Genomic DNA, 12,884 nt, shown 5'->3' on the forward strand with positions numbered 1-12,884 from the left:
AATAATTCCTTTCACAATAGCTTCCTAAAAACTGAAATACCTAGGAATCATCCTAACGAAAGAAATCAAAGACCTCTTCTCTGAAAACTATGGCACTCTGAAAAGAGAGATTGAAGATGATATCAGAAAATGGACAGACATCCTCTGCTCCTGGGTAGGAAGGATTAATATAGTGAAAATGGCCTACTTCCAAAACTGCTGTATAGATTTAATGCAATTCCAATTGAGATCCCAGCAGCATACTTCATAGACCTTGAGAAAACAATCCAAAAATTCATTTGGAGCAAGAAGAGACCCAGAATAGCAGAAGGAATTCTAGGTAACAGAGACATGGCAGGGGGTAACACAATCCCTAACCTGCAACTCTCCTACAAAGCTACTGTGTTAAAAACAGCATGGTCCTGGCAAAGAAACAGACTTGAGGACCAGTGGAACAGATTAGAAGATGCAGAAAGAACGCCAGACACACTCAGCCATCTCATCTTTGATAAAGGAGCCAAACAACCTCAGTGGAGGAATGGTAGCCTTTTTAATAAATGGTGCTGGAAAAATTGGGCTTCAACTTGCCAAAGATTAAAACTAGACCTATATCTCTCACCATGCACTAAAGTAAAATCAGAATGGATTAAAGATCTAAATATTAAAATAGAAACTCTGAACCAGTTGGAACAGAGGTTAGGTAGAACCCTTGAAGACATTGGTGTAGGAAAAGATTTTATGAACAAAACCTCAGTTGCTCATGAACTAGCACAAACAATCAACAAGTGGGATCTGTTCTTATTAAAAAGCTTCTGCACAGCAAGAGAAACTACCAGCAGTGTGAAGAGACAACCCACAATGTGGGAAAAAATCTTCACCTGCTCTTCCTCAGACAAAGGTCTACTATCTCGAATCTATAAAGAACTTCAAAAGATCAGACCTCCCAAATTTAAAGACCCAATCCAAAAATGGGCATCTGAAATGAACAGACATTTCTCAGACAAAGAAGTAGAAATAGCAAATAAATACATGAAAAACTGTTCAACATCACTGGTCATTTGAGAGATGCAAATGATAACAACGCTGACATTCCACTTCACTCCAGAAAGAATGGCTGCTATCATGAAATCAACTAATAACAAATGCTGGCGGGCCTGTGGGGAAAGAGGAACCCTGCTCCACTGCTGGTGGGAGTGTAGACTGGTGCAAGCACTGTGGAAATCAGTATGGAGATACCTCAAAGAACTAGGACTAGAAGTCTCATTTGACCCTGCTATTCCACTGCTGGGGATCTTCCCCAAAGAATTAAAAGAATCATACTACAGTGATATATTTGCACCCGTGTTCATAGTAGCACAGTTTGTAATAGCTGAAACTTGGAAACAGCCCAAATGCCCATCAACTGGAGACTGGAGGAAGAAAATGTGGTTTTTAAAAATAAAATGGAGTACTACTCAGCCATAAAAAATGAGAAATTAGAGACATTTATAGCTAAGTGGATGCACATTGAGACGATACTCTTCAAGTGAAATAAATAGGACACACATGAATAAATACCGAATAGTTTCTCTGATGTGAGAATCTGAAAGTGTAAATAAGGACTAAATGTATAATAGGTAATGTGAAATAGGAAGCAAAGGGCCAAAGGGGAAGGAAGTGGGAGGGCTAGGGGAAAGGATAGAAGTGAATGGGATTAATATGAGAAAATCGAAAACTAGGAACAAAATCTTTGTAAATAGGGAGGACTGGAGGGGTTGAAGGGAGGGCTGGGCAAGGGTGAAATATAAGAACCAAGAGAGACTATGTAAAGGTGCAAATTTCCAATGATGAATGTCATTATATTGTATACCCAAAATGTACCATTGATTAGAATGAATAATCGATAATCCAAAATAGGAAGAAAAGGTCCAAAGGGGTAGGGGTAGTGGGAGGGGCAGGGGAAAGGAAAGAAGGGAAAGGAAAAATGATGAGAAATGGAGAAAATGGAAATAAAGTCTTTGTAAATAGGGAAGGGTGGAGGGCGTGAAGGGAGGGCTAGGAATGGGGAAAAAATAAGAACCAAGATGCATTATGTAAAGGTACAATTCCCAATGAGAAATGTAATTGTGTTGTACACCTACAATGTACCAGTAAAGGAATTTAATAAAAAAACAAAACAAAACAAAAAAACAAATAAAAGTATAATGTGCATATTGTGGGTAGATTAGATTACAGTGGCCAAGAGGCTAAGTGGGGACCCCAGTTCGGAGTCAGCTGTACTCATCCACGTTTGAGGAAAAAACTAACTGAAGTGACATTAAAAATGAATATTTTGCAAGTGCAAGGACCCAAGTTCGCTCCCCGGTACCAAAAAAAAAAAAAAAAAAAAAGAAGAGATGCCAGGGATTTAGCTCAGTGGTTCTGTCATCTGCCTCGCAAGCGCAAGGACCCGAGTTTGATCCCTGGTACTAAAGAAAAAAAAAAAAATGAATATTTCAACAACACTGTATTCTTTCAGTTTCCACTCTTGTCTTTGCATGTTCAAATTTCAATTCTTAAGAATTCTTTTTAAATTTATTAAATTCTTATTTTGTACAAAGTACTGTGAAAATTGGCATTTGTGTCTTTATCTGTCTTTTTAAGCCCTTTCCTACAACTTGGATTTTTTTAAATACCTAAACCAAATTATACATCGTTCCACTTATCTCAACATAAGTAGAGAGGATTCAGTCACTTTGGTTTTCTGATAACACAACCTCGCTGCAGATCTGAAGAGAAATGAATTCCCATTAGGCTGATAGCAGTTTGGCCTGCCAACAGTACCCTCTCAGTTACAGCAAGCCAATGCTGGAAGTGATCAGACCAATGGCCTGAGTTTGTCATCAACTTCATCCTTGGACTCCTTTCCATTTGGATAGTGCTTGCTCTTCTCTAGCTGAAGTGGGTGATTGGATCAGGACTAGTATATATCAAATGCCATTGAGCTATTAATATAGGTGGAATAACTGAGCAAACAGACTTGTTGGAAAATGTAACTACTTTACACATCATTGTAAATTGTTTTCCAAGCTATACTGGCCTTCCTTCAGCCATGAAAAGATTCAGACGTTAAAAAAAAGATGCTTCTTGAATTCTTAACCATAAAAGTAAATGAGATTGCTTTAGACTGCTCTGTTAACACTCAGATCATTCACACATGGAAATTATTACCTACCCTGTGTTAGTTTAAATGGTGGTAGTTGTTGTTGTGCCAGCTTTGCTGTTATTATAGTGTGTACTTCTGTGTATATGAATGATCAGCCCAATACCCTTTAGTATCATTTTTGGGAAGATTCTTCTGCTGAAGTCTGAATCTTCACTAAATATTCTTACTATTACTTTATGTTTCTTCTCTAATTTACAAAATTACTCATGTTTGAAGCTGGATTATGTACATGTGCAGTTACTCTCATAACACTATGCGGAATTAGTTCAAGGGGTGATGTAGCTGGATCTTGGGTACATCTGGACATATTTTTAAGCAGGTCAGTTGTCTCTGCTTAAGCTACTCTTCCATATGGCTGATACTTTCTATCAAAGTCTGTCTGCCAAATCCTTTTTACTACTTGAGTTAAAGCTCAAATATTGTATCCTTAACAAGTTCTACTGGAGTACTTAGGTAAATATCCTCCTTTTCCCTCTTTTGAGGGAAAAGGGGCAAGATTGGACATTTTGTTAGTAACTTTATGCTATGTCATCACATATCTCATTTAATCTTTATACAACTATTCAGTGGGGTAAGGTATTAGTGAGAAATGAACCAAGGTATGTACATTCTCACAGATAGAAGGTAGAAGAGACAGGATGTTAATTCAGATCTATCTGACATTAAAACTTTTCACCACACCATGTAACTTCACAGAACTTTCAGTGTATTCAGTGCAAGACAAATACACATAAGAACTTCCTTGTATAATGTCCCTGGTATTTGCAATTGTTTCTTGCAGGGGTTTTCTATTTTGAAGAATGTTTTACTGCTCTTTAAGACTGTTCTGGGAACAGAGAAGAAATATAGCATTTGCCTTATTGTAGTCTGATACAAAGTTACAAACATGGAAAAGAAGATACCTATTAACCCCATGGTAGGAGGTCTGATGGAAGTCTACAGAGGGTGCTGAGGCAGCAACAGAAGGCAATGGTTGCTTCTACTCACTGAGGTTAGGGTAAATGTGTGTGGGAGCTGATATGATTTTATAGGGAGGTAATACTTTAGTGCTTAAGATAAAGATAAGAAGGTATTTCTCAGGAACCAGGAAAAGTTGGATCAAGGGAGGGGAAAGGCTCAAAAATTAAAACATTCCAGGCAAAGAGAAATAACTGGAGGGTAAAACACAGCCAATCATGTTCAGTAATGCTAAGTAGCTCAGTATGATTGGATTACTAATTAAGATGGCTGAGTGAGAGGCTAACCAGAGAAGAGGCTGGAGAGAGCTGTGAAGTGGGCAGGACATGGGTTCCTTTAATGCTTTACTGAGTTTTTTATTTATTGTCTCTTTTCCATCAAAAGCTTTTAAGCAAAAGTGCCGTGTAGTCCAAAGCAAAATACTGTAAGGTTACGTATGGCAGGGAAATGACTTGGAATAGATTAGAATAGTAGATGGGAAGGCAGTTGAGAGACCAGTGCAATTATCCAGGCAGGAGAAGATGAGCCTGGAGGAGGTGAGGAACAATAGGAAGGGAAGGTTGTACCTGGAGTCAAGCCGAGGGTTTTGTTTTCCTGTCTACTACCTTGAATAGTTCTTGTCAGCAAGAGTCATCTCATACTTTCTGTTAATATACAGCTTAATCCTAAACTTGATTCTTTTATTTCACCTGTAATCCAGAGATACACATTTTCTCCTTAAATTCTTTTATTGGTACATTTTAGGTATAGGAAACAGCCCAAGTGCCCATCAACTGGAAACTGCATAAAGAAAATGTGATTTTTTTAATAAAATGGAGTACTACTCGGCCATAAAGAATGAGAAACTAGAGACATTTATAGCTAAATGGATGCATATTGAGGCCATACGCATAAGTGAAATAAATAGGACACACGTGTAAATACTAAATAGTTTCTCTGGTATGAGAAACTGAAAGTGTAGATAAGGATTAAAATGATTAAAAAGAATAATTGATAATTTGAAATAGGAAGGAAAGGTCCAAAGGGATAGGGGAAGTGGGAGGGGAAGAGGAAAGGAAAGAAGGGAAAGGAAAAATTATGAGAAAAGGAAAAAATGGAAACAAAGTCTTTGTAAACAGAGATATATATTTTCTATGAAAATGCTAAGAAGAGTGTGAGTGAATATGACTTCAAAGCATGTGAACATTTTGGCAGTTGAAGTGCTCCAAGGTAGGGAGTGAAATTTAGCCCTATTTTTTCTAATGGTCTTATGTAGGCAGAATTACCAGCATTATTAGCAGTGATTGGAAGCAGTGCTTTGCAGATAAAAATAACTTTAGAATTTGTAGCAAAAGTAGAAGGAAAAATCAGAAGTATATCAAAATATTTTTTTGAGCTGGACTATGGCTATTTATCTTTTAATATAAGTGAAACTGAAACATATTAGCAAGGACTAAAGCAATTGAAGTGTTTCATATTCTTAACTGTGTATCCTTGAAGCCCATATTTGTGGTGAGTAGTTTCACTGCTGTAAATCTGTGTTGACAGGTGTAAATTTACACTAATAAATTAATAACACAAGTTAGAAAAACAAATCCCAGCTCCGGGATGCTGGATTAGCTATAGAACTAATGTTAGCTTCTCGAGAAAACACAGAACAAATCCTTTCTGATTGATTTTCTTCTCCTGATTAGGCTAAGCTGTGCAGGTGAAATTTGTAATGCTTGGTATTTTCTTACCTGTATTTTCACTTACTAAACTTACTCATCCCACTTTGCTTCCATTTATATATCCAGAGGACTGTGTTAAAGGTGAACCAAAACACTGAACAAATTCACTGCACTGCTCTTGAGGACCACGACAAGCTTTCTTTTCTCTCTGAGTGCAGTTTGAATCTCTGCAAGCTTATTTTCTTCCAGTTTCTAATTTCTGGGTTTCTTCTCAAGATCTGTGATAGCTACATCAGTGGGCATTTTCTTGTTTGTGATCCTCCATACCACATCTCTTGAATCTCCTTGAAAGGAGAGGTTGGTCCTTGTCCATCTTTGATCATCTTCAGTTGCATGTTTTGGCACCTGGTAGGGTCAGTCCTTTAGTTGATGCTGGATAAATAAGGACAAATGTTTGCCCTTCGGGAAGGGGGCTACTTTGGGGATGATATTTTGTAAAGAAAGGAGATATTAATAAGCCAAATTGACAAAAATCACTGAAAAAATGGGAATGTGCCTCTGGCATAATATACCATATGTGAATTTTACATGTGCTGAGTTAGCAAAAAACAATGCCTTAAAGAAAACCATTTTGATGTGAATCTTTTTATCTTAAAGGATTTTTGTTTGGATTTTTTGCTTCTTAAGCCCTGAACCAGGACGGATTGTTTAAAAAAATCCATTTAAAAATTTCAAAATGAGTTTTTACCATACTTCCTTCCTTAAAAGAGAACCCTGGCAAAACCTCAATCATGAGTGTCCATGACCATACACAGATGGTCCCAGGTGTACTTCACCTGTGGTACTGCTATCTACCTCTAATAGGCAGAGGTGAGCTACCCAGGCTACTGCTCATCCCTTGATCTCCTGGGCTGCTCTGCCTCTTCAGGTTGACTCCTCAGGAGTCTACTTCCTCTTCTCCTGCTCTTGTGTACTTGGTGTTTGTTTGTTATTGGTACCATAAAAATCATCAGGAACATACTAACTTAAAACAATCCCCAGAGTTCTGGAGAGCAGAAGTCTTTGTAGAATTAACTGGGTTCTCTGTTCAGGATCTAATGGGGTCAAGATTAAGGATGATCTCTTATAGGGAGGCTGTGGGGAAGCTCATTCAAACAGTGAGTAGAACCCAGCTTTTTGCAGTATAGGACTGAGATCCCCATTTTTAGACTGGCTGTTGGCTGGATCTATTTCCTGCTCCAGCAGCCCCTGACTTTTTCCTCATTCAGCTCCTGTATCTTTAAACTAGCATTGCTCTATATCAAATCTTTCCCCTACTTTAAATCTCTTGGACTTCCCCTTTGTCTTCCTCTTTTGCCACCAGCCAGAAAAATTAGCCTGCTTTTAAGGGCTCGTGTTCTTACATCAGGCCTACCCAGGTAGTTTAGAATAATTTCTTTATCTTTAAGTCAACTAACTAGTAATGTTGACTACATCTTCACTTTTCTTCTATCATGTAACAAACATTCATGTGTGTGGCATTTTTGAGTCACAGTTTCTGGGGTCTAGGATAGACATTTAGAGGCCATCTTAGAATCCTGTCTACCAGATTGCCAGATGGAGGCTGTTAGTCATTTGTAGAGTGGATCTGTAACTCAAAGTCCATTCACACAACATTCATTTTGCATAACTTCCCTGTAAGATCCCTTTATGTCTATGTTACAGAATCATTTCTAGATTGAGACATTATATTTGATTAATATCAAAAGAAATCACCTAGCCAATAATAACAGGACTGAAATATAGGGCACATTTTATGTGACATATGAACCTGTCCATGCACACAAGGTGTCAGTTTGTCTCATGATCACTCAGCTGTGTTACTGGACTGAGGCACCATGTGTCATGTAAATGCCTTTGAAAATGTTATACCACGGTGCAGCCTCAAAGCCACAAATGCTCGTTATTTCATATTTTAGGCAATAGAATTATGTAGTAGAAATGACCACTCCTGGATGGAGCTAGCTTTTGTCTACCCTCCCCTCTCTCTTCCTTTCTTTTTCTTCCTCTCAGTACTAAAATTATTAAATAGGAAAAGATTTGAAAGTATGACTCACAAACAGTGGGCCGTCAAGAGGTTATGAAAACTCATAGCTTACTGAGAAGTCTTGACTTTTGAATTGGAGGAGTGTTTGTATTCAAACTAATTATCATACTGAAGACTAAAGGAGTTACTAATTGTCTAGTATTTTCCCATTATTTAAAAAATGTAATTATATAATCATTGCTCCAAAAGTTCTTATAAAGTTGTGTCCTACAATTAATAGAACCTGAGAATTGAGGAAATAAGAGAATATGGAGCCACACAGCAAAGTCCCCCTAGATAGATATAGGTAGTCAGTATCTGTAATACATTTTATGCAAAATAATGGTATACACTTTCCACTACTCTCTAGTTTTCAGGCTTGTTTATTTGTTTTTAGGGTATGTATTTTCCTTTCTTTTTTTTGGTAGGGTATGTATTTTCATGGAAGAAAATAAACATAAGATTTGGGATGGGAAAAGGATTTTACAAGAGTAGAGAAGGCATTAACTTGATTTGTTAAAATTATAAAATAAGTGGTAAGTGACTATACTATGGATGTTTGAATTTTGACCTGAGAATTTCCAGACATAACTCTTAACAACATTGTCCGATAATATGGTCATTGGTGAGGTGCCATATTCTGCAAACATTTTTGTGTCTCTAACTCCAGGGGTGATGGAATCTACTCTATTTCTTCTCTCGTGAGGCTACTCATAAGAGCAAAGGTAGTTGGTGTTTATTTCATGCATTAAGTTCTTTTGTAGGGCACCTTTAAAATACTATTTGGAATGAATACTGCATTAACTATATTCTTGAGTTGGGAAATCAAATTTTAACATGAACTTGCAAATGTCTCCAGTGCGGTACCACTAATTCATGTTCTAACAACCTTCACTGAAGCAGGAAGCAGAGGCAAGCTGTTGCCATGAAGCTTGTTTCACGAGCTCAAAAATCCTCCAGGGACTCCTTTATTGTGCTTTTTTAAAGGGAACTTTATTTTTCTCTTCTCCTGTTTCCTGCAGAGGAGCTGTGTCCAATACTCAGGATATCGTGTGGCCAACAAGCACACATAGACTTTTCTATGGCTATGATTGTGACATCTGCCATTCTGATAACTACCCTATTCCTCTTTTCCTACCAACCACATTGTAATTCTTCTTTTCATACTACTGTTTTGTAAAACTTTACTGTATATTAAAAACTGCTTTTTAATTTTTAAAGGCCTATACCCTCAGTCAATTGGCATTTGTTTCATTTTAAGTCTTCCATGTAAAGGTCTGTAAATTCTCATTAAAATAACATTTTGGGGTTATATTATTTATTTGAAGATCTTAGTAGACATACAAATTTTCTAATTAATGGATACCAAAAAAATATGTTGTTTTAAGTTAGCAAAATTTCCTTTTACCCTAAGTATGTTATGCTTAATTGTATTTTGCTTTTACAGGTAAGATCTAGAGGTGATATGGCAAATAAACAAATAAGTAAATTGTGTTGACTGCTTGTGTTGATATTATTGTTACTAATTATAGATATGGCTCTAGGTCCAAAGAATTAGTATATATGTAAAGTTAAGAATAAAAAAAATCACATCATGTATTTTATTTATTTTCAGAAGCTGAGAATTACTATTTTCTTTCAGAAATGTCAAGAAAAAGCATTTCAAATTCACAACATACTTAGGGAAACAAAACTATCCTATTTCATAGTGTGTATAAACTGAAACTCAGGTGATTTTAAAAAGAGGCCAAAGGAAGTGAACTTTGACAGTTGTATTTATTTGTGTTCAATTCAACAGATCACATGATTTTCTTCTGAAAAAAAATATGAACCTTGGTCTATATGCATCATCAAAGTAGCATGTAAGCACATGCCAAGGGATCAGGGTTGTATATGAAGGGATGTAGGAAACCACAGGTTACCTGAATCCATATTTTTATTGAAATGAGATCTTGCTGCATTGCCCAGGCTGGTCTCAAAGACTTGGGTTCATGTGATTCTCCCTCCTCAGCCTCCTGAGAGCTGAATCAACAGGTGTGTACCACCGTACCCTGCAGATTCCACAGTTTTGAAGGGACTGCAGAGCCAGAGTTCAAAGACATTTCTGCCTTACAGGGAAGCACAACTGACCCATTAAGTCAGTATTTGTTCTGCTCTGAAGCAAGAATTGTTTGGCAGCAAAGCTTGTGGATGTTCATCTGTAGGACTGGGAAAGTTAGCATTTGGATGAGAAATAAACCAATGTGTCCTTTTACAGTACGAAAAGGAAAATGATACTTGGCTTCAGATATTTAGAAAGACTGCATGTCTAGACTCACAATATGATGACCATTTTTTCATTTTCAATTATTTAGGAATACAAAACCAAAACAAATAAAGGCATTATGGATTACCTGCTACATATGAAAAAACCCTGAATGTAGCAATATGACCCAGCCCTGAAATTTATGTGGTTGGAAAAGGCATAATTCACAACTGTAAGTAGGATAGGTCATAGCCACGCTTTAGGGGAGCAAAAAAATATAGCCAGGTAGTTGGAACACGATGTGCTATAACATTTTGTAATTGGGAGAAGGATATAAGTGGTCTCTAAGCAACTTAGGTGCATCATTATGATATAGAAGAAGTATAAAAGAACATATGGACAAGGAAGTGAAAAAATGAGGTGTGTTTGAAGGTTTTGGAAAGTATCAAGGACATCTGGCTGATGGTAGAACAACTGAATCACCAGGGGATGGGGAAGTAATTAGCAAGAGAACAGGACTTCTAGTCTAGAGGAGACAAAGACAAGTGTGCAGTCTGGAGGACCTTACAGAGATGTGGGATCAAACCTGAATGTGGTTCCTAGAAACCTGCTTACTTACTGGGTTGGGGTAGGACTGACAAGGGTAACTTTATGTTGATCCCCTAGTACTGCACTGAATGGCTCATGTCACCCATGGCCTCAGGTAAAAACTAAGGAAAGTCACTGGCATTTCTACAAATGGTATGCACATTCAAAAATTATTTAATTTTGTTTGTGTCTTAAATGATATGCCACTTATTTGGTGGAATACCACATAACCACATTCAAATTAAGTATCAGCACATGCTTCAATGTTTTAATCAATGTGTGTATTAAATAATTTGAAATTGCAAGGGATTTTGGAAACTAACCCAACTTTAAGCATTGCAGAAAATTAATATTTAGACAAGGAATACTAGTGCATTCTACTGTGGCATACACTCAAATTTAGAGTAAGACTTTTTCAAACCAATTTAGGGATATAAAACCAAATCTAATTGGAATGAGACTATTAAAAATAAGTTTATAAGAATGGAATTCAGACCTTCTAGTACATGTAGGATGAAATATAGTCACCATTGACTGGCTGGACCAAAGACCTGCCTTTTCCCAGGCAGAGCTGGAGAATCTATTTCAGGGAAGACAGAAGGTCCAGGTGGGAATGGTCTTGGAAAATAAGAATCATTGACAGTTCTCTTTAAAGCACCACTGGTGTTAAGCTTGTGCTTGCCTCGCTTATGCTAGATTTGAGCTTTGTGTGGGAATTGGGATCAGAATACAACCCACCCCTTCTGTGCCCCAGTAAGTTTCTGTTCTTGGGGTTTAGCTGTCTGCTCACTTGAGTCGGTTTTGTCCAGGCCTGGCAATAGCTGCTTGGAACCTCGCCTCTGGCAACTGATGATTTCAAGCATCCAGATCTGTCATGATGCTCTCCAGGAGAGGCGTCAGGCTGTCACCATCTATTAGGGAGTCCCTAAACATTCAAGGCCAGTCACTGAGTCCCCTTCTCTCAGGCTGTGGAATTGCATGTTTGGGTAGGAACTGAGATAAGAAATATGTTCTGAACCCAGATTGAGGCATTCAATAACTCTCCTACTGATTTGACCCAGTTTGTTTACTTATTACTTTGTAGTTTGGGCCAAATTTGTATAGTTGTGACATTTGTATGATCTTGCATGGAACCACTGATATCTTCAGAAGGAATGTTCATGAAAGCTGAGCAGCTTGGCACTCTTTCCTCAAACTCTCTATTGTCAAGGAAATGAAGAGACAACAGGTTTAAGAAAACTGGAGGAAGCTAATCTTTCTCACTCAGGACCTGGCTGCAGTCTACTTCATTCTTCAGCAGAAAAATGGCTCCTCTTGCCATAGATATTGACAGGACCACACCTGTACCAGAAACAGACAAATCATGAACTTGACCTTGAAGGAGTTACAGAATTTCAACCAAATCTCCTCTTGTCCCTGCTGTGATAACTAGGATTTAACCTTGTTAACAATTTTTGTAAAATGATATCTGTCTCTTGGTCTTCTGACTGACTCTTTTTATTGTCCATAAACTCACTCTCACAGAGTTAAGGTCCAAGATACTTGTGTAGTGAGTATTTATTTACAATGATCCTGTATCCATTTGTAACCACATCGAATGCATTTCCCTTCTGCAGGGATGGAACACATGGGTCAGTCTTGCAATATGTATTTAACAAGACCTTGGCAGCAGTCCAAAGTTGGTCATGTGACAGAAGCATGTCTTTTCAGAGCAGGAAGGAGAGCACTTCTGTAGACTCTACCAGGTAACAAACACATACTTCAATTACTGTGGGTGAAAGTCTAAGAAGCTTTATGGTGTAGAACTTCCAACCATTTATGGAATATTGAAGATTACTATTAAAGCTCAAGCTGATATACAGTGGAGAGCAGAGCCACAGGGAGGTAGACACTTGGAGATCTTTTGGTGACACCAGTTGTGGCTTCTCAGGTAGTCATGTATTCTGTGGACTCTGAGCCACTTCATTCTCTACTTTGCTTAAACAAGTTTGTATTATTGGATTTTCTGTACCTTAACTGTTTTGCACCTTGATGTTTCAAAGCTCATTAATACACTCAGTGAGTGACTACAATCTTGGCTGAGAGTTGCAGTCTAATGATTGGACTTTACTGCTCTCTGACAGCCTTCTATTTTTTATATTAGTACATGTTTGTGGTACATTATGAATACATTCATTATGGGTAGTTGGTACACATACATGACACATGCTAATTCTT

This window comes from Heterocephalus glaber, unplaced genomic scaffold, assembly GCF_053883595.1.
Source record: "Heterocephalus glaber isolate CG9 unplaced genomic scaffold, H.glaber_assembly_v1.0 deba00001606, whole genome shotgun sequence".
Classification (NCBI taxonomy): domain Eukaryota; kingdom Metazoa; phylum Chordata; class Mammalia; order Rodentia; family Bathyergidae; genus Heterocephalus; species Heterocephalus glaber.